This window comes from Manis javanica, chromosome 3 (genome assembly GCF_040802235.1).
Source record: "Manis javanica isolate MJ-LG chromosome 3, MJ_LKY, whole genome shotgun sequence".
NCBI classification, from domain to species: Eukaryota; Metazoa; Chordata; class Mammalia; order Pholidota; family Manidae; genus Manis; species Manis javanica.
In genome coordinates, this window is record NC_133158.1 from 128099991 (window position 1) to 128122454 (window position 22464).

The window sequence follows — 22464 nt, forward strand, 5'->3', positions numbered from 1 at the left end:
AAGTGTGAACAGGGTGAGTGAAGACAGTCCCAGCTAGCCTGGAACTAAGATCCAGATATACCTGCCATTTAGCTTTGGACAAAGCTCCTGTTCCTATTCATTTGGTGGTTTTTATAGTGGATGAAGAATCTCCTGAAAGCATTTCAAACCATATTCCCATTTGGGGATCAAATACATACAGAAATGCATAGGGAACCAAACCCGCCCCTCCGGTACCCTACCTTTCACCCCTGTGTGAGACCTGTGGGCTCCAACCACACCCCAGAGCTAGAGGTGCCCTTTAACAGGTGTAACTGTGAAGCCAGGAAGCGATTCCCTTATTTCCCAGAAGACAGCATCTTGCAGGCCAGGAGCCCCACGGCTTTGGAGCTAGGCTGTTGGGCAAAGATCTGGTCCAGGAGCTTCGAGAATCTACTTTTCAGTGGGTAAAGGCTAGTGGGGAGAGCAGCAAGAATCTGTGGTGAGGGGAGCCCTGGACTGGATCCATGAGGGCACATAAGTTACCCATTGTGACCCACAGAAATACATGGGGTAGTTTTTGTGGGAAATGACATGCCTGTCTGAGTGAGTGGAGCTCATGGCCAGCAAATACATTCTTACCACTACAAAATTCAAGTTTAACTCTAAATGTGAAATCACCTGTACCTGTGTGCTGGGGAAACCTAAGGATATTCAGTTTATAAATTCTTCTATAAGATAAAATAGAAATAAAATGATAAATACTGTATGTCCTTGGCTGTCATCCTCTTTTATGGTTTCACAAACTATTTCCCATTTCTTAGAAGAACTCAGTGAGGAAAACAGAGCAGGCATAATGCCATCTAATACAGCTGGGCTCAGGAGGCTGAGAGATTTGATGTTAGAAAGTTCATGTAACTCCGATGGACATACAGTTACACAAATCAAGATTCTCTCTGTGTCATTCATTCACTGAATCACAATGCACTAACCACCAGTTCTAAGAGTTCATGAGTATGGAAAAACCATGTTGTTAAAGTTGGAGAGGCTTGACTGCCTTTCCAACAGATGGTTGCAGAGATTAACTCATCCCAGCGCGTGTACCTCCCCAGAAGCAGTTTGAGGTGGTGTCTTTCCCTGGCCTTTGCTCTCCTTGTCCTCTATTTCTTCTCCTCTCTCCAGGCAGGCTCCATGGCTGCCCTGTGGTAGCTGGTTCTGGGAGCACATTGGCTGCTTGAAGGAGAGGGGGAGGGAGACACAGAGTGGGAAGGAGATTAAAAAAAAAAGGCAGAGAGCAGGGTGGAACTAGCAGAAGTCCTACCCACCTATCCTCACTTTCTTCTTTTCAAAAACATTCCCAGTGTTCCCTTTAAAAAATTTCATTTAGCAAAAGGGTGTAAACACAATTAAGCAAATGCAATAATGTACTTACCAGATAAAGAAAGCCAGAGCAGCTTTTCATTTTAAGTTAGCAAACAGCACAATCCATCAGTAAGGCCCCCACCCCCCCAAAACAAAACCCAGGGGTGGAAGACCTGTAACTTTTCAATATCAAGAGGGTTTTGGAATTTTCTTTTCCTTCCTCCCCATTTTCAGAGCCAATTGCCCTGCATCTTCTCTACAGGCCTGTGAAAGCCAGTCCACCAAAACAACATACACAGGCCAGGCAAGCAGACAGTAATGGCCATCAGGCCTCCAGGGCAATACCCATAATCGTGTCTGTCCCCAGTGCTCTCTTTAGGACTGGAAGACACAACAGAGGGGAGACACTTTCCAACTGGTTTTTCTGTCTTCCAAAGAAAACTAGAGAAAGATTTCTAGGGGCAGCTAGATTGGCAGAGACAGCTTGGCTCCTAAATGCTGCAGTGAGAAGTTTACACCAGGGTCAAGCAGAGCATTCCTTAGTTTCTGAGCAAAAGAAAAAGTTGTCCCCATCCCGGCGCTGCATGATCCCGGGGACACTGCCTGTCTGTGCTCCCATAGGGCCAGTGATTGCACCTACCATGCGGTAAAGGTCAGAGGTGCTGGTTGCGTAAGCCGGATTAAAGAGTCCAGGCAAGCTCAGTGGGCTTTGAGGAGTGATTCAGAGCCAGTCCTCACCACAGCTATTTGACAAATTCCGTTCCTCGGAGATTTATGGAGTGCCGGCCACATGCAAGGCACTGTACCGTGAATTAAAAATTTAAAGGAATTCTTATAACCTCTATTACCTTTGATCAATAACCCCTGGGCAGGTAGCGTTACTCTTGTTATCAAATGATGAGCTGAGCCCCTGAGAGGGTCTGTGGCAGTGATGAGGTTGCGGAGTCGCCGAGCCTAGCGGCCAGGTGCCTACTGTAGGGGCTGGCTGAGGCTTTCAGCCCCTTGGGCTTCAGCTCTTCGGCTATAAAAAGGAGGGTTGACCAGTTGGTCTCTGTCAAAGACTCCTTATAGTTTGTTTTTTATCCTTTGTAGTTAACTTATTTTGAGTACTTGCTAACACTAAACGAGAACCCTTTTTACACATAGGGATATTTCTAACATTCTACAATTTGTTAAGGTCCCATACTCGCAAAGCAGTATCACACAAATTTTATACTGATTATATTTATATTTATATTAGTTTATGTATATTTACTATATTGACCTTATATTAAATAAAGCATATTGTCTATAAGCTATAATAAACTATCATTTATATTTCATAATTAATTTATATAATTTAATATATTTATATTGACTTATTCATGTAGAAGAAAAAAGAGGAAAGTGAGCAATACTTTCTTTCCTTCCCTCAACTGGCATTTCTTTTAAGCCAAAACTGTCTCATTTCATTCCTTGCTTTTAGTTTTACAGGGAATGTGGAGCCTGAGCCAGAGCTCAAGACTTGCAGAGTAATTTTTTATAGTTGTTGTTTTTGGTTTTAATGTAAAAAATAATTGCAGGGAGAAGACCTCAGGGTGCCTCAGAAGGTTATGCGAGCTTTCCGCAAGTAGAAACCTCAAACTCACCTTTCAAAAAATTCATTGTGACCTGGTTTCATGATATATAGGTAGCATTTGCAGCTGTCATTATATATTTCTGTTGTGGTTTGCATTTGTAAAGGATTTTGTAATTATTTATCTGACTCTGGTGATAACCTTCTAAATTAAAACTCAGCCTCAGTAATGGATGTTTTGACTCCTCTTGCCAAGTCCACTAGCAGGAAAAGAGTGAAGACCTCTGGTTGGGAAAGAACCTTTCTGTGTGTTCCTAGCAAGTGAACTGTCATCACATTTAATTGAGATTTGAGAAATGGGTAGCAAAACAGCAGTGAATGACGGTATTTGCAAATTAGTTGAAGCCAAGTGAATTTTTGCCTGGAGTGTTCAGACTGGAAAAATAAATACAAGGAAAATCAATGTTAGGGAAGAGTGTCTTTCTTGTTTCCCTGCTGCTTTTCCATGAATTAAAAGGAACATACTTGATTCAGCTTGGAAGTCCCTGTGTTTTTTGAGCATTTGAGGGAATCTGTTAAATTTGAAGTAAGGTGTAGATATAAGATTAGATGTAGTATAAATAATCTCAGTACAGAACTGATCAAAGTAATGGCTCAAGCTGTATCTTCCCCTACTCAGTCCCTAATATAGATTTCTTCTTTTCCAGGGAATCATTTCAAGTGCTTCCAGAGAGGGAACAAAAGATTTTCAATTTCCTTACTTTCAGTTATGATATGAGCAAAATTATCAATAGCCATTTCTGCCAGTAATTGACAGGCACGGTTATCCATAAGCCTGCCTGAATCTGTGTTCTCAGCACATTCATGTTGCGCTTTTACAAAGTTTAAGTATGTGAGGTCAGTGAAAAAGTAACAAGTTTTGAAAGAATGATAACAAAGGTTTCATCACAGACATAATCACCTCTAATGTGCATGTCCAGCAATCTGCATTTTAGAACAGCTCTCTCTGTCCCAGGTGTAACATATGCATAATTTAGGTTTCTAGAGAAGTTGCCACATATTTACTATTAATCACATTTTGAGAAAACATTTCAGTTTCCAGATAAAACAGCATAGTCTGTTTGGGCTGAATAAAAATCACTTAAAATGAGCCAAACTCTATTTCTACATGGCACTATGATTAAAACCTATTTGTCTTTTCACATTTGCATATATGTAGAGGATTTGTACACATGTACACATCCATAAAGGTTAAATTTTTCTCTGATCTCATTCTCTGCTTCAGAAAATTTTAATAAACATTGAGCTTAAACAAATAGTGCGATTTTTTTTTCCTATGCCTAATTTGTTCTTGACTCCTGTGGTGAATAGGAAAAGAGAAAAGATAATCCTTGTCATAAATGGCAATTGAGAACATTTCTTTTACTTTCTTTCTGAAGTCTGTGGCTGAATTATAGAAAGGGCTGCTGTTTTATAATCAAAATTTTCACTATGATTCTTTTCAACCCTTTTCAGCTTTTACATGGAAGTGTATATATATATAAAATATATTAATACATATATATATATCTTTATAAAATAACACTATGTTCTCACTCAAAGTTAGATTTACTTCAAGGCAGATATAAAAGACCTCAAAATTTTCAGTGCAATTTTCAGCCATGGAGCTTCAAGAAACACTCCTAAGTTATGTGTCATATTAGGTATGTGAACCAGTCATTTCCTATACCTTCAATAGAAACACAGAAAGAAAAGAGTTTCAGGGGAAAAAAAATCAAATAGACACCTGAGTTTTACATGTCAAAAGTAGTTTTTAGCTCCTGAAAATGCTCTGAAAATGGTCTAGGCTTTAAATTACCATAAGTCTGACCCACTCCCATGTAAGAAAAGGGACGCAAAAGAGAGCAAAGCAAAGCTTCAGGGCAATATATTCTTACTTTAAGTATTACCTCCATTGTCTCCAAGTCTTGCATGGCTTCCTGGCACTTCTGCATCACTCTTACCCTCATTCTCTTCTAATATGTTTCATACTGATTTTTTTCTATTCTCTGCCGACTGCACAGTCCGAAAATGCTTTGACCTTAAAGTCAAGGTCAAGTTTGCATTCCTGGAGGAAACAAGGAAAAAAGAGATGGAAAAGAGGAGAACTTAAAACCATCTATCCAAGAAAAACTGTGGAGCAAAAATATGTCTCATGAAAAAAGAAAAGAAAAGAAAATATCTCTCCTCTGAGATTTCTTTTTCTTCTAAATTTGGCATTCAAGGTGAGGAATGCTAATAAAAGCTGCCAGTGAAAGGAGTGAAATTTTTTCTCCAAGTATTATTTGTGAAGGAACTAGTCTGGCACTAAATATTCCTATCACTATGTAGAATAATAGATTTGATAGAATGAAATTTCTGACCGTACTATAATGCTCAGTTACTATCCTGAAAAAAAAAAAAAAGAACTACACACTCCAAGAAAAGTTTAAATGAATTAGTGCTGGAAAAATATGCTAAAAAGGCCAGAAGTTTGAATAATCTTCTAAAATTGTTGCATGTTTTATAAAGACTTCATCTCTGTTCCAGGGCGTGACTACAGTAATTCAACAGTTTTCCACTGTGGCTGCACCAGTTTCCATTCCCACCAACAGTCACAAAAGCTCCCCTTTTCTCCACGTCCTGGATAATACTTGTTTTTTCTTATCCTTTTGATAATAGCTAATCTGACAGGCATGAGGTGATATTTCATTGTGGTTTTGATATGCATTTCCCTGATGATTAGTGATGTTCAGCATCTTTTCATGTGCCTATTGACATGTCTTTGGAAAAATGTTCAGATCCATTGCCCACTTTTTAATTGGATTGTTTGGGGGCTTTTTGATATTAAATTGTGTAAGTTCTTCATATATTTGGGGTATTAACTTCTTATCAGGTATATGATTTGTAAATATCTTCTCCCATTCAGTAGGTTGCTTTTCATTTTGTTGATGTTTTCCTTCACCATGCAAAATTGTTTTAGTTTAATGTAATCCCGTTTATTTGTTTTAGCTTTTCTTGCCCTTGCCTGAGAAGACTGGTGCAAAAAACGCTGCTAAAATCAATGTCAAAGAGCCACCTGTCTCTCTCTCTCTCTCTCTCTCTCTCTCTCTATATATATATATATATATATATATAATATATATATATAATATATATATTTATTTATATTTATATTTATATACACATATATGTATGCAGGAGCTTTATGGTTTCAGATCTTACAGTCAAGCCTTTAATCCATTTGGAATTTATTTTTGTATATGGTGTAAGAAGACAGTGGTCCAGTTTCATTCTTTTGCATGTAGCTGTCCAGTTTTCCCAATGCCATTTATTAAAGAGACTGTCTTTTCCCCCACTGCATATTCTTGCCTCCTTTGTCATAGATTAATTGACCATATATGCAAAGGGTTCTTTCTGGGCTCTCTGTTCTAGTCCATTGATCTATGTGTTGGTTTTCATGCCAGTACCATACTGTTTTGGTTTGTAATACAGTTTAAAATCAGGGAGTATGATACTCTAGCTTTGTTTTTCTTTCTTAACATTGCTTTGACAACTCAGGGTCTTTTGTGGTTCCATACAAATTTTAGGTTCTTTGTTCTAATTCTGTGAAAAATGCCATTGGTGCTTTGATGGGGATTGCATTGAATCTGTACATCACTTTGTGTAGGAAGGACAGTTTAATAATGTTAATTCTTCCAATCCATGAACATAAAATATCATTTCATTTATTTCTGTTGCCTTCAATTTCTTTCATCAGTGTCTTAAAGTCTTCAGAGCACAGGTATTTCACCTCCTTGGTTAAATTTATTCCTAGGTATTTTATTCTTTTTGATGCATTTGTAAGTTGTTTTTCTTAATTTATCTTTTTAACCACTTATTATTACTATGTAAAAATGTAAACAGATTTCTGTATGTTAATTTTGTGTCCTTCAACTTTCCTGAGTTCATTTATTAGTTCTAGTAGCTTTTTTGGTGGAGTCCTTAAGTTTTTCTACATATGATATAATGTCATCTGCAAATCATAACAGTTTTATTTCTTCCTTTCCAATTTGGATGCCTTTTACTTCTTTTTCGTGCCTTATCACTATGGCTAGGACCTCCAGTACTGTTTTGAGTAAAAGTGAGGAAAGTGGGCATCCCTGTCTTGTTTCTGATATTGGAGGAAAAGCTTTCAGCTTTTCCTTGTTGAGTAGTATGTTAGTGGTGGGAAAAGAGAACATTTTAAAATGACACACCTTATGTAGACATGGTTATCCAATGCAAGTTTAACTCGGTTGGGTATCAGGGAGATCTACTTTTTTATAAAGACCATTCATTGAAATACTGTCTCCTTAGAGAGACCTTTTAACTTAATGTCAGTTCAATGTGTAAGCCTTTTTGTTATATGTATCTTAATTATGATGTGATAATGATGTATGTCATCCAGCAAGCAGATTCTATAATTGGCTTGCATTCACATGACTACCTAGTTCAGCTCTGACACAAATGTCAAACAGTGTGTCATAAATCTTCATGGAAAGCATATTTTCACAAAAATTAGAAACCTACATATGATCTTTGGTAAATGGTACTGGTGCCTGCCCAGCATCCATTCCCCATTCTTACCTTTTTTTAATGAAACCTTATTTTGTCCAAATAACCACCTTTCCTCTTTATTAGCATGGGCCCCCAACCCCAAAGTCAACTTCAGTAGAATATGACTAATTCTACTTTTCCTTGACAGACATGGATTCAAAAACAGGAATGTGATCCAACTCTGCCCAAGGAGATATGAGGAGATGGGCTTCTGGAAAAATAAAAAAGCATGAGAAAAGACTCCTACTTCCTCACCTGGGTATTACTCCCCATAAATGTGCTGCTTAGAACCGACACATCCTCCCTACTAACAGTCTGAAGATGAAACCAGTTCAAAGGATAGCAGAGAGGAAAAAGGATTTTTTTAAAATTTGGTATCATTAAGCCATAGTATCAACCAGCCCCAAGGCCCATCCTAGGAGTTGTTTATGTGAAGCATGATTATTATGACTGTCATTTAAGACATTTGGCATCTGGTTTCTAGAATTTGTGGTCAGTAGCACTTAGCAATCTCTCTTGGCTCTCTTCAATTGTTTCTACCTTCTAAGCTCATGCCTTTCAGAAGAGAGATTCCAAAGCTAATGGTCTACCCTGTAATTTAATTTGAAACTTTCTGTGACAAATATAGGGGAAAAGACAATCTTACAGAAAGTAAAACAAAATTATTTGACAATATTGAACCATTAATTTCTGAAATGTATTTTGGAGGAGTTGTTTGGTATTTCCTGGCAATGTTTCCAGCCAGTGGCAGGCTACTAAATAAAGATGTGAAGGATAGAGCATTCAAATGACCGTTATTTATGCAACATGAACTCCCAAAGGTTATGACTAGTTTATTAAATCAGATTTGCATGATGGGGGACAAACAAAATTTGAATTTGTCTCCACAACCTTCCTCAAACCTACTGCAGGTTTGTCTTTCCCAAGACATCTTGAGAAGATGACACAGTGTTTTGCTTACTTTCAGATGCTATAGAACTTTTCAAGAATCAAAAAAGTCCAATCCAATCAAATGACAAAACATCAATCTCTCTGCAATCCAAAGCTCCTCTCCCTCTGCCAGCTCAAGTTTGTTTGCCATCAAATGCCCCTGTATAGGACATATGTTCAGAATATCAGGGACTCAGACAGCATCTCCTGATGCTTGTAAAACATTCTCTGGCTAACGTCTTGCAAGATCCTTGATTTGTGCCTCTGGAAAGCCCTTGGGATCATCCAGCAAGCACCCCTCTTGTACAAGGTCCTCTCAGGATAACTTGTGCTATCTTGCACAACATCCATTATTCCCACAGGAAAACAAACACATCCATCCCTGCCATGTTCTCAAACTGTAGGCACAGTTGTCTTTCTGGCCTCCCTCTGCCACTTTGCACAACTTCCTCCTTCCTCATGACTTCTGATTTCTCCTGAAAAGAATCAAATACTGGGCTCTATGCTGCCCCAGTTCCAGAGCTTCTGGCCAAATACTACAGCCATTAACCACCACATGTGGCTTTCAGCACTTGAAATGTGGCTAGTCCAAATTGAGATCTCAAAGACTTAGTACAATTAAATATTTAAAATTTTAACAGGGATTGCATGATATTTCTATTGGTTGAGACTGTTCTTAGAGCCTTGCTACTCCAAGTGAGCTACAGATAAGCAGCACTGGCCATCCAGGAGCCTCTTAGAAATACAGATGTGTAGGCTTACTCTGGTGCTCAAAATGAGCATCTACACCAGATCTCCTGGTAAAGCTCCAATCTAGGGCAGTGCTGCCTGTCTGAGGTCTGGGCACTCCATGCTGATCCCTGAATGATCTGTTCACCAGTTCATGACAAAGTAAGTACAGAACTTAAAAATAAGTTTAGAAATTTTTATAGCAATTTGACATTGCTATACAAAGTGTGTGATCAGTGAAGACATTTTAAATTTCAATTTTCTAGAAATTCAGTTTTATTAAATTTTATTCACTTATCAGTCCATTGTGAAGCATTGATCTAGAGGACACAGTTCAAAATCTCCCAAGAAATTTCCCAGACCCTGTAAGACAGCATCTTTCCTGCTAGCAAGCATCTATCTCCTCACTATCTTTTCTCAAAAGGTGTTTCCTGCAGTATCCTCCCTTGCCGAGAGATGAGGTCATACAGCTACCTACCCTCCCACACCACAATGTTCCCTAGTCCTACACATTTCCTTGAACTATACTCTAATGAATATCCAGGCTGTTGCACATGTTCTTTAAAATGACAGTAGTTGACAATTGGGCCACATCCTATGAGGAACGTATCTAGAGTCTCTCTTTAGAATGTGAAACAACTGTCACTAATTTACCTCTATTTGGGACTTTGGCCCAAATTCCAAAGCAATAGGAAAATTTCTATTCCACATCCTATCAAAGCCAAGACTCCCAAATTCTCTGGAGAACTTATTTTGAGCTTTGGCAATTTCTGTATTTTTCCTGTTGAAACACTTTTACAATTTCCCCATATTGACTGCAGTAGTCATTACAATCAGTCCCACTTTGAAAAGTTTTAGTTGAAATAATATATAATCTTCTGAAAATATTATACCTTATGTTTCTTCTCAAGTTTAAGGAAATTCTTACAGGCATGCCCAACACATTCTATTAAGATACAGATATGCTTAATTTTGTGCATATCACATGGTTGTGGCAAATGGGTGTGTTAAACTTCTTTTTGGTCAATTTAATGTCCATGAACAGCTCACTATTTAAACAAATCTTATCGTTTATTTTGCAAACAAAAACACCTTTATTAAATGAAGAATCACTTCCAAATTATTCATTTTAATCACATAAACAAATTTCCATGTGCTATAAAAATGCCTAAACTTATTTTTAATTTCTGTTCTTATTTTTTCATGAATTGAAAGATTTCTTACAATTTTATTTAAAGAAAAGTTCACCTGGGTTTTCATTTATATTCATTTGAATGTTTTATTAATAATTTTAATTTTTAGTTGAAACCACATTCAAAAAAGCCATGAAAATGCCATAATTTCCTTATGGCTTTTTTAGAGCTTTGCATCTGGCCATGCCACTTTCAATAGTTTTGTAAGGATAAGCAATTCAATTCAATTTTTTAAAATGTGAAGGATATTGTATATCACTGCTACCTTAATTAAAAATATATATATATACCCACATAAAATAAAATAAAAAAATTTTTTAATGTGATGGATATTTTGTGAGTATTTAATAGGCACTAGGCACTCTATTGTACCCTAAGGATATAAAAGTGAATAAAATATGGTTCTACTCTGTGGAACTCAGAGTCTGGTAGATAAGACAGAACTGTACTACACAGATAGTGCAGTACAATGTCGGGAACTACAAGACAACATTACAGGGAGGTTCCACAGGAGTAGAAGGGAAGGGCATTAGCCCTTGAGGAAGTTCAGGACAGGCTTCCTGAGGAAGATGATGCCTAAACTAGAAATAGATGGAATTATGAAAAAGTTTTACAGGTTTAAAAAAAATGTTTGAAACATTCAGGGCAGAGGGTACTGCATGACCACATACCCACGAGGCGTGAAACAGAGCCCAAGAGCTTTAGAGCCAAGTGGGATAGACTGTGGCTGGAGACCAAAGACGAGGTTAAGGAGACCCAGACTTACACCCAGGGGCACAAACGGGACTTAAAAAGATCACAGGCCACAAAACTGGCTCAATCTTCTAACACTATAGGTGTCAATGTTTCTTTTCTAGTCTAATTTTGCAGTGATTTTCATAGGAGAACTTTCATATAACCTGTGTTGAATTCAAAGTCGCATTTAAAAAGCCAAGATTATGATAGCATGGGTGAAACAAGCAATAAAGAGCTGGAGTATTTTCTAGTTCCATTCATTAGTAACAATAACTACCTCAATTGTTTTGCCACTTAGCACCTTAAAGACCCTTTCCCAAGTAGTGTTTCACTTTCTAGAGCGATGCTGCAACATACACAAAGCAGGTATCATTCTTTCATTTACAGATGAGGAAATTGAAACCAAGAGAGACAGTCATACCTGTAGTAAGCAGCAGAGGAAGACAGTGTGACCAGGTCTATAAGCAGCAAATCCTTTGCTCTTTTTCTTCACTATGAGACGTTATCTTTGATAATGAAATTCCCTATCAAGTTTAAGAATGATCATTAATAATGAATACAATAGGTAACATTAATCTACCACACAGGAAGGTTAACCTAATACACAGGTACAAATGTTTTCGTAAATTTGCCAAACTGTGTTTGCTAAATTTTCTATGTAGATAATGCTGTTAATAATGATTAAAAAGTAATAAATTATTGAGCACCAAGAAGTGACTGACTTTTTTCTTTCTTTCAGTTGCAAGCATTTTAATCTACAAATATCCCTCTAAAAAATATTGAAGCTGCATCTCACAAATCTTGATATGTGGAGTTTTTATTATCACTGAGTTCAAAATATTGTATGATTTCTTTTGTGAATACTTCTTTGATCCATGCGTTACATGGAAGTGTTGTTTAATTTCCAAATACATGAAAGTTTCCCTGATATCATGTTATTGATTTCAAATTTAGAGATGCTAGTCAAGCAAACATATTCTGTACACTTTTAGTGATTTTATACTTAGATTTATATTATGGTCCAGCATATGATCTAGGTAAGTATACCATGAGTACTTAAAAGGAAGGTGTATTTTGCAATTATTATACTGTGGTATTCTACAAATAGGGATTAGGTTCAGGCAATTGGTGATGTTCAGATCTTCTATATCTGTATTCTTATTGAATTATTTTGTCAGCCTATTCTATCACTTGTTACTTTCTTTGTTTTGAAGTCTATTTTTTCTTATACTAGTACTGCAACACCTGTTTTTTTCTCCCTATTGTTTGCATGAAACATCTTTTTCCATCCCTTGACTTTTAGTCTGTCTATGTCTTTGGATTTGAGGTGAGTCTCTTGTAAGCAGCATATAGATGGGTCTTGCTTTTTTATCCATTCTATTACTCTGTGTCTTTTGGTTGGTGCATTCAGTCCATTTACATTTAGGGTGATTATTGAAAGATATGTACTTATTGCCATTGCAGGCTTTAGATTCATGCAAAGGTTCAAGGGTAGCTTCTTTACTATCTAACTGTCTAACTTAACTCATTTATTAAGCTATTATAAACACAGTGCGATGCTGTTCACCACGTAAGAACTTATTCACTATGTAAGACCTTGTTCACCATCTAAGAACTTGTTTGTTATGCTTCAGAAGATTGGAGACTGTTGAGACATAGGCTTGGGGTTGATTAATGACTGTGCATTGAGTCCCCTATACAGAATTTTGTTGTTGTTAACAACCATTTGATCAATAAATATGAGAGATGCCCTCTCAAAAAAAAAAAAAAAAAAACATAGTGTGATGATTCTTTATTTCTCTCCCTTCTTATTCTTCCTCCTCCATTATTTATATGTTAGGTGTTTTATTCTATACTCTTTAGTGTTTCCTTTGACTGCTTTTGTGAGTAGTTGATTTTGTTTTTTGCCTTTAGTTAGTATTTGGTTTGTCTTCTTTCTTTAGTGTGATTTTATTTTCTCTGGTGACATCTATTTAGCTTTAGGAGTACTTCCATCTAGAGCAGTCCCTTTAAAATACCCTGTAGAAGTGGTTTGTGGGAGGCAAATTCCCTCAACTTTTGCTTGCCTGGGAATTGTTTAACCCCTCCTTCATATTTAAATGATAATTGTGCTGGATACAGTATTCTTAGTTCAAAGCTATTCTGTTTCATTGCATTAAATATATCATGCCATTCTCTTCTGGCCTGTAAGGTTTCTGTTGAGAACTCTGATGATAGCCTGATGGGTTTTCCTTTGTAGGTGATCTTTTTTTCTCTCTCTGGCTGCCTTTAATACTCTGTCCTTGTCTTTGATCTTTGCCATTTTAATTATTATATGTCATGGTGTTTGTTGTCCTCCTTGGGTCCCTTGTGTTGGGAGATCTGTGGGTTTTCATGGTCTCAGAGACTATTTCCTCCCCCAGTTTGGGGAAGTTTTCAGCAATTTTTTATTCCAAGACACTTTCTATCCCTTTTTCTCTCTTCTTCTTCCTTCTTCTTCTGGTACCCCTATCATGGGAATATTGTTCTGTTTGGATTGGTCACACAGTTCTCTCAATATTCTTTCATTCCTAGAGATCCTTTTATCTCTCTCTGCCTCAGCTTCTCTGTATTCCTGTTCTATGATTTCTATTCCATTAACAGACTCTTGCACCTCATCCAGTCTGCTCTTAAGTCCTTCCAGAGATTGTTTCATTTCTATAATCTCCCTCCTGACTTCATCCCTTAGCTCCTGCATATTTCTCTGAAGGTCCATTAGCATGGTTATGACCTTTATTTTGAATTATTTTTCAGAAAGATTGGTTATATCTATCTCCCCAAGCCCTCTCTCAGGGGTTGTCTGGGTGATTCTTGACTGGACCAGATTCTTCTGCCTTTTCATGATGATAGAGGTCATCATAGGTACCCTTTCGTGCCTTGCTCCAGCTTCCTCTGTCTGTGCCGGGCAGCTGCACACTGGCAGCAGCCTCTGGGTCTGGACTAGGTAGCTGCACACTGGGAGGAGACTCTGGGTGGTTGCTGTGGGTGTGGTTGCTCTCCAGCTGCTCCACCACTGTAGCGGGGCAGTGCCAGCTGGGGAAAACAAATGGCAGGCTGCTTATCACCATGAGGGACTTTGGAGCTGTGTTGCCACCAGGGAGTTGGGGAGCCTGAAGTTCCTCAGGATTCCCAGCCGGCTGGGCTGAGAGTGCCAGGATAATTCTGTCCAGCTGTGAGGCCCCTGTCCATTTAAGACTTTCAAAAAGCAATCACTTTTCTTTTGTCCCAGGGGAGCTGGCTGTGGGGACCCACTGGCAGATTTTACTTTTCCATTTCTGTAATATCCAGCACACCATGCTATGTGTGTCTGTGCTCCCCGTGCAGATGGCTAGGGCTGGCTATTTAGCAGTCCTGGGCTCCCTCTCCCTCCCTGCTCTGACTCCTCTCCTCCCACCAGGGATTTGGGGTTGGGGGAGCGCTCAGGTCCCACCGAGTTGTGGCTTGTATCTTATCCCCTTCGTGAGATGCTGAGTTCTCACAGATGTAGATGTAGCCTGGTTGTTGTACTGTATCTTCTTGTCTCTCTGTTAGGTGTAGTTGTATTTGTTGTATTTTCAAAAATACATGCCACCATCTTGGCTCCTCCCAGCCTGTTCTATCAATCACTTCTGAAATATCTAACTGAAATACAGATTAGTCTATTTTCCCCTATTGTTCTGTTAGACTTTTACTGCCTGTATTTTTAAGTTCTCTGGTATGCCTACCCATATTTAAAATTTTTATGCCATACTGATGAAATGGCCTTTTTGTTATTCAAATATTTGTCAGATACTGAGTAGCTACATTAGCTCTCTTATGTTTTTGGCATGGATTCTGTTTTACCTTCCTTTTATTTTCAGTCTGGGCCACTGCATCTATTGACTTCCTGATTCCACTCAAGATGTAGAGTTGGAGGGAATGTTGCTCTCATCCCTAGAACAGCAACAATAATAGCTACAAGGGTGTATTTTTCCCTTCCAATGCTATTCACTCAATCTCATTTTGAATGTTTCTCTTCTGTTCACTTGCAAGAATTCCCTTCAGCGTTTCTTATAGCTTAGTTCCTCTGATGACTAATTCTCTCACCTTATGGTTTATGAAAATAGTTTGTAATACATATCTGCTGAAGATGAATTTTTTCAACCTTTGTTTATGTGAAAATGTCTTAATTTCATTTATGAAGGATATTACATTAATTTTCTGTTGCTACCATATCAAATTACCACAAATTTAGTAGCTTAAAACAACAAAAAAGTATTATTTTATAGTTCTGAAGTCTAACACAGGTCTCACTGGGCTAAAATCAAGGTTTAAGAAAGGCTGGGTTCTTTCTGGCAGCTTTGAGAGAATCCATTTCCTTGCCTTTTTAAGCTTCTAGAGGCTTCACTGGCTAGTGACCAACTTCAAAATTAGCAACTCTCTCTGACCTTTCTTTCAGTCAGCTCTGACTATAGCTGGGGAAAATTCTGTTTTTAAGGATTGTGATTTCATTTGATTATATGTGATTATATTTGGTCCACCCAGATAATGCAGAATAATCTCCGTCCCTCAAAATCTGTAACCCAAATCACATCACAAAGTCCCTTTTATCATGTAAGGTAACATATTCACAGGTTTTGGGCATTTGGGGGGCATTATCCCACTTACCACAATTTTTAACCTGAATATAGAATTCTGGGCTGAGCTTTTTCCCCCTCTTTCAACACTTCTAAAATGGAATCTCATTGTACTCAGGCCTCCGCTGTTCTGATGTAGAAGCAGCTGTCCATTTGTACCACTGTTCTCTGGTGCTGACAAATGTTTCCTCCCCTCTTTGGTTTTCAGCAGCTTGAGTACGAGGTGCCTTGGTGTGGTGTCATTTGTAGCGATCCTGTAAGGATTTGTTCAGCTTCTTGGATTTGTCAAATGCCATGTCCTTTGAAATTTGGGGATATTTTTCTGGCCATTACTACTTCTTCAAGTATGATTGCTACTCAATTCTCTTTTGCCTCTTTCTGTGGGATTCCAATTCCATGTATCTTAAAGCAGTCAATAGTGAGACAAGCCACTGAAATGGCCACTCTACTTGGTTCCACCTCTTACACAGTGGCAGAAAGGGCTTCCAGGACTCACAACAGGGCTAACTTCTCAGGACATGCAGTCCTCCACTGACTCTACATTAGTGCCTGGGAAAAGTTGTCTCATGCGTTTTGTTCAGTTCCATAGTTGCTTTTGTCAAGAAATCTAGGATGTACATGTTACATGGATGGAAATAGAATTTGCCAAGATTATTTTTTAAAGAACAAATTTACACCTGCTATTAGGGTCAGATAAAGGAATCTTTCCCCTTACTTTGTTACCTTTGGTTCAATTCACCCAAGCAATCTCTCCATTTAGTAACACTGACAGAAAATGCCATAAGTAAGTGTAGGTCAAGTATTAGTCTAAATATAGTAAGTTCATGGCAGTAATATATGAAGTTTTTGCATATAATTTATTCAACTCCACCATCAAAATTACTGTTTTGTTTTGTATTCCAAGAAAAAAGATAATTTTATTAAAAGTCTCTCTCTCATAAGCAAATCTAGAGGCAGCCCACTTGTTGGCTCATCTCATCTATAATTTGTATTTTATGTAGACAATCTAACAAACTAACCATCACTTCTTTAATCAAAATGACAAATAAATAAAATGTAATGCCCAAGTTGGAGATAGCTTGCAGATGCAGTTCAAAGATTTTATGAAAAAAAAATCAACAATACAGAGTGGATCCATCTAATTTACCAAACACCATGCTGCCCTCCCGAGCTACATGCTGTGGCCTCGGTTTCACCATGCAGTGGGGGAACACCTATTTTTCCCAAAGCACAAACTTAGGGACTGTGGTGTAAAGATGACAGGGTTTCTCTGTCAGCCAAAGAACAGTCTTTAGAAACAAATCTTAGTGTGGGTACTGACTCCATTATGCAATATAACTTACAAATGTAACCTCCTTGAGCTTCCACTTTTACATCTGTAATGCTGGACTAAACACAACTACCTTCTACGGTTATTGTGGAGTTTAAACATAATGACTTCTACACAATGTCGGGCACAAGATAGATGCTTGTTAAGTGCTAGCTCCTGCTTTTACCATTTGCCCTGCCCTCTTCACACCTCTACCCTCTCCCTAACCATAATCTCCAGGAGGACATGGTTAGGATAGTGATTTCAATCTGCTCCATTGAGTCCTCTCACTCATCTTAAGTGGTTCTTAGGCCACTGGCATTGAGGAATGGTAAACGATGGAGGTGCTGTTCAAACCTTTTATTTCTTTTATATGTTGTAGGTTACTGTAAAGTTTCCTTTGAAAATAGTTTCTAGTCTTTTCATTTTTTTTTGTTTTGAAAAACAGATACAGAGAAATAATTCTTATAACCTTTCTTCACTATTTCTTTAGAATTAGTGAACTTCTCTTTAGAAGTAAGTAGTTGCAGGAAATTTAGAGATAAGGGAAAATAGCCCTCCTCTTTTCCTCTGTTACAATCTTTCTAACCTCTGCTGTCTACGTGGATAAGTGGACTCCCCAAATCCTCCTGCTACCATAGCTGATTTACAGAGACTCCACTTGGCTCTGTTTGGAGTCAATAAAGGAATAAAAATTATTACAAAAAGACCGTATTACACAGTAATAACAAGTCCAGTATAATTGTATAGTGACACATGACTTAACAAGTATTATTCATAGACTTCATTTTGGGTGAGCCCTATAGCCAATTTGACTGTGAAACAATATAGAAAGCTTTGTTATCTCCAGTCAGCACATGGAGAAACTGAGGTTTAATAGGATTAACTTGCATAAAGAAAAGAGAAAATAAAAGAAGGCAGGAAGGCTTACTTTCTCACAACTGACAGTCTATCTTTGGCATATTCACCAAAACACATTCCAATCAACTGAAGCATTACCAATGCACTACCAATACCAAGACAATGTTATAAATAAATATGTCTGAGAAGTATTTCTCAACTGAAATATTTATCATTAGACTACACTAAGTACAGATTCTTTACTCAGTAACTTTAAAATAAGCATTAGTCACAAGAAATCTTCCCTTTAAATTCTTACTTAAAGCAATTGAGTACCTTCTAACAGTATTTGTGGATAACTTCTCTTGAGCTATTTTCCTTCAGCTTTTTCTCCATATTACTCATAGCCTTGTAAGAATAACAAATTTAAACCCAAATCCTTAATTCACCAGAGCAGGTAAAAAAATAAAAAAGTATATTGTTAAAAATGACAATCAAATAACTAAGAAATTTCAGTTAATGTTTAGAGAATGTTTACAGGCTAAGAAGAAATGATGTCTTTGGCAAGAAGAGGAGTTATTGAAATGACCTAATTTCAGACAAGGTACAGAACTGAGTTTTGGTCCAAGTTTACGATAGTTTGGTATCTTTCTAATTAGGTAATTTTAAGTTTATAGTTTTGAATCATCAGGGAAAAATAATTGCAACATAATCTGTTTAGAGCCAAAGCATGCTGCTGAAACACTCAGAAGTCCTGAACCTTTATAAACAAACACTGCCAGTGTTTATTTCAAAACATCTGAGAACAAGGGAAATACAGTGACTCTCTAAATGTTTCAATTTGGAACTGTTTGTGCTGACTCATCATTATCTGTGAATTCCTTCTGAGATACAATGGAGTATGTTCAGCCCCTGCCAAATAGACAGATAGGAATAATTCTGGAAGGAGAATCACATTATAAAACTTATTTTTTTTCCTACCTAAAACACTGCCAAAAATTCTGCAGAAATAATTTTTTCCATAGCTGAGTATATCAGCTTTTACTTTCAGTGCTCATAGAAACAACCTTTCCAAAGACAAAAGTTAATTAAATTGAATCTAGTATCTTGCTTCATTTCTTTTATATTTAAGGAGATTTTTTAAAACTTGGGAAGAATTTACAAATTAGGTTTATAAGAATTTCTCTCTACCTTCATAGAAACTGATTCAGTGGTTTTCACCAAGTGAAAGGGTGTGATGATTTTTACTTTCATAAGCCAAGTGGCTGTATATACCTTAGATGAGATAAAAGGGAAATAGCAAATATTTCTCTGTTAATTATGTTATTTCACAGGAACAGATTATTAAAGTTGCAGAGTTTGTCAATTTATAATTAGTAATTTAAAATATTTGGATATTCAAGCATTTGTGTAGAGTCTTACAAGTATTTTTAGTGTTATTCCTCAGTATTTAATCAAATACTATGTTCATTTCCAGGACAGCAGAAAATAACACACCCTGAATCTTTTCCTCTTAACTCAACTCTCCAAACATATATGAGCTATTCTTGGGGTTTAAGACTTGAAAGCAGCTTGTGTGATTCTGGGTCATTCAATCCAGTCCCTGCACAAACATTTACTATCAGTTAATATGTGAGAGCATACCAGGCCCTGGGGATGGAGAATGGGATATAATCACTATCATCAAGATTGCCATTATATAACATACAGAAACAGACACATAAAGAAATAAGTTACATGTACATGCTACATGTACAAGTCACAGTGGAGATCCAAAGGAGAGGCACTTTTGTTGGAATAATCATTGGTTCTAAATATAGAAGGCCAAGGTTTTTTCCCTCAATTATTAAAAAAAATTATTATTTTTTTGTTCTCAAAAGGATTTGAGTTAGAAATAATTTTAAAATATGACAAACTACATTTTTATGCTAAAACTTATAACCTAAAATCGGATCATTATTACCACTATTTCATGTGAAAATAACACACCTCTTAGAAAAGAAATATTTAAACTAGTCTTTCATTTTTATAGTATAGGATGGTATTGTTTGACAACAGTGCAACAAATTGGAGTTAGGAAATTTGACCATGAGAAATGATACATGCTGTATGTCTAGGAGTTTGGAGAAGAGAAAGCCTGGGGTAGCATCCAGCAAAAAGAGCAGAGTGATACAAATTGAAGAGACAAAAAAAAGAATATTCAGTTCAAATAACTACAGATTGAATTTTCTTTTTTTCTAGTTAATGTTCTTCACACCAGATACTAAATTTTTATGAAAAGTCCTAGATTGTCCTTCCATTTCCTTACTTTGCTTCAATTCATGACAAAAGGGAAAAATAAAGCAAAAGTATGCCATGGTATGACTTTTCAGATGTTCATTCAAAATCTTCAGATGTGGAACCTTTTTTCTGTCAAAGAGATTTTTTCCTGAGTCCTTCCTTGATGCTTAGCTCCTCCTCCTTTAATTTCAGTAAAAGGTAAATAGTCTCAAGTACACCAAAACATAAACACCCTTCTCACTAGAATAGCTACATTAAAATCACTGACAATACCAAGTGCTGACAAGGATAGAGAGTACCTGGAACATTCTTACAGTATAATGGAACTGTAAAACAGTACAACCACTTGAAAATGATTTGACAGTTTCTTAAAGTTTAACACAGCCTATGATCCAGCAGTTCTTCTCTTAGATATACAACAAAGAGAAATTAATGCTTATATCCATTAAATAAATGAATAATTTACTTAGAATGTTTATAGCAACTGTAATCATTGCCTAAAAGATACAATCTGTATCTTTCCTGTGCCTTCCATTCCCATGCCACCATGTTTTCCCATTAGTCACATCGCGATGCAGCAGTCTGCTCCCCCTGCTGTTACAGCAAGAATAAACTGATAGAGATAGGAAGGGAGCAGAGAAGTCTCAGCCTCCATGCCAAAAGGAATCTGGGGACTAGGAAAGAAAGGATAATGAAGGTAGTAACCCAAGTGGCTTATGGTTAACCACAACCTGACATTTCAGAGGAAGAGAGGAAAAATGACTCAGTATTAAGCCCCTAGATTAGAGGCAATGAAGTAGAGAAAAAATAGGGAGCAGCTGGGATAAGGGATTGGCAGAATACCTTGCAGAGAAATATCCTTCCCCAGGACCTCAAAGTAGGGGATATGACTCAAAGTACCCAGGGGCTAGAGCACCAGCATGAATATGATGAAAAGAAACCGTAGTCCAAAAGGAAAGGCTGCCCTCACCTCTGAGGACTGCCCAGGAAGCTCCACCAGGACCATCCATTCACATGATCCATCCTCAGATCCATTCCATCTACACCAGCAACAAGCAGAGAAAATGCCCCTGCCTCTGCTGCTGACTCTGCAGTGAACAGACCTCTGTTTTAATGCATATCAGTCTGTGATTTGTGTTAGCTTTTCATGTCCCCTCTGCTGAAATGCTCTTCCCCCAAATGTCCATGTGGCTCATTGCTTTACTTTCTGAGTCTCTGCTCAAATGTCACATTTCTGGGAGTTCTGCCCTGCCCATCCTACTTAAAACTGCAGACTCTGCCCTCAACAAAAACATACACTTAGCACTCTTGATGCCCCAACTCTGTTCCGCCTTTTTCCCATAGCCCTTCTCACATTCTAACATACTGCAAAATTGACTTAATTAGTTATCTCATTGATTTCCTGTCTCTCTCTACTAGAATGTAATCCTTGTCTGTTTTTTTCACTAATGTTCTCCTAGTCCCTATAACCAAGTTTAAGACACAGTCAGTGCTCAACAAATAATTGTTGAACTATTTGATGAACAAATAAATGAATGCCATAGAGTGTTGGCTCTGAAGGTACAGGGACTGACATGCATCTGTCTTTGTATTCCTTGCCCTCAGCACTGTACTTGGCACTTGCTAGACTTGCTAGACTCTCAGTAAATGCTGGCCAAATGAATGAATGCATGGAAAATTTAACCACAAATTAAAATAGCTGAATTTGTATTTTGGATAGGATGGGAGATTTCCACACAGGATAGATGGTGAATCACAGGAAGGAGGACATGATATAATAATAATAGTAGAAAAATAAGCCAGGGAAAAGGGGTGAGTTTTGAGAGTTGTACTTTAACAGCGTGTTATTTTAATACTATTTGAAGCTATCAAAGAAATTGATATATTTAGGAAAAAATTACCAGATTTTTGTAAAACAATTCAACCTTGAGCTCTGTTAGGCTGTATAAGATTTTCTAGTTCTTCAGTAGAAACTGGCAGTTCAAGGGGGCCATGGGCCCTGTCTCTATACTAGAGGCTCTTGGCTGATTGCTCTGAGCCGAGAATAACAACAGAGCTCTAGCCAATTTCCAAACTGGTGAGAATCTTGGGAAAAAAGATTTTTAAAAATATTATGCCCTACAGAGTCCCCAGAGTTAGTGAATAACACTGCCTCATTAGTCAGCCAAAATTCTGTCCTGACCACTAAGTATCACTGTGGTTACAGAGCCCAGACCTGGGACAGAAAAAGAAGAAAAGAAGTGGAATAAAATGCAGATAATGAGCAAAGAGTGTCATCATACTTGATAGGCCATTTCTAGAGAATTACACGTTAAGGAACGTGGGAGATCAGAGTAATAGATATATAAGGACTTCAGAAAAGCA

At 37.5% G+C, this 22464-nt stretch overlaps 1 long non-coding RNA gene across 1 annotated transcript; it reads right to left on the reverse strand.

Annotated features, from left to right (window-relative positions):
* Positions 1–182: 182 nt before the first annotated feature.
* Positions 183–11543, reverse strand: LOC140848454 (uncharacterized). Its single transcript, XR_012129378.1, has 3 exons — positions 11480–11543; positions 4825–4982; positions 183–1188 (listed from the first exon to the last, which is right to left on the reverse strand). It is a non-coding gene; the product is annotated as an uncharacterized lncRNA (long non-coding RNA).
* Positions 11544–22464: the final 10921 nt, after the last annotated feature.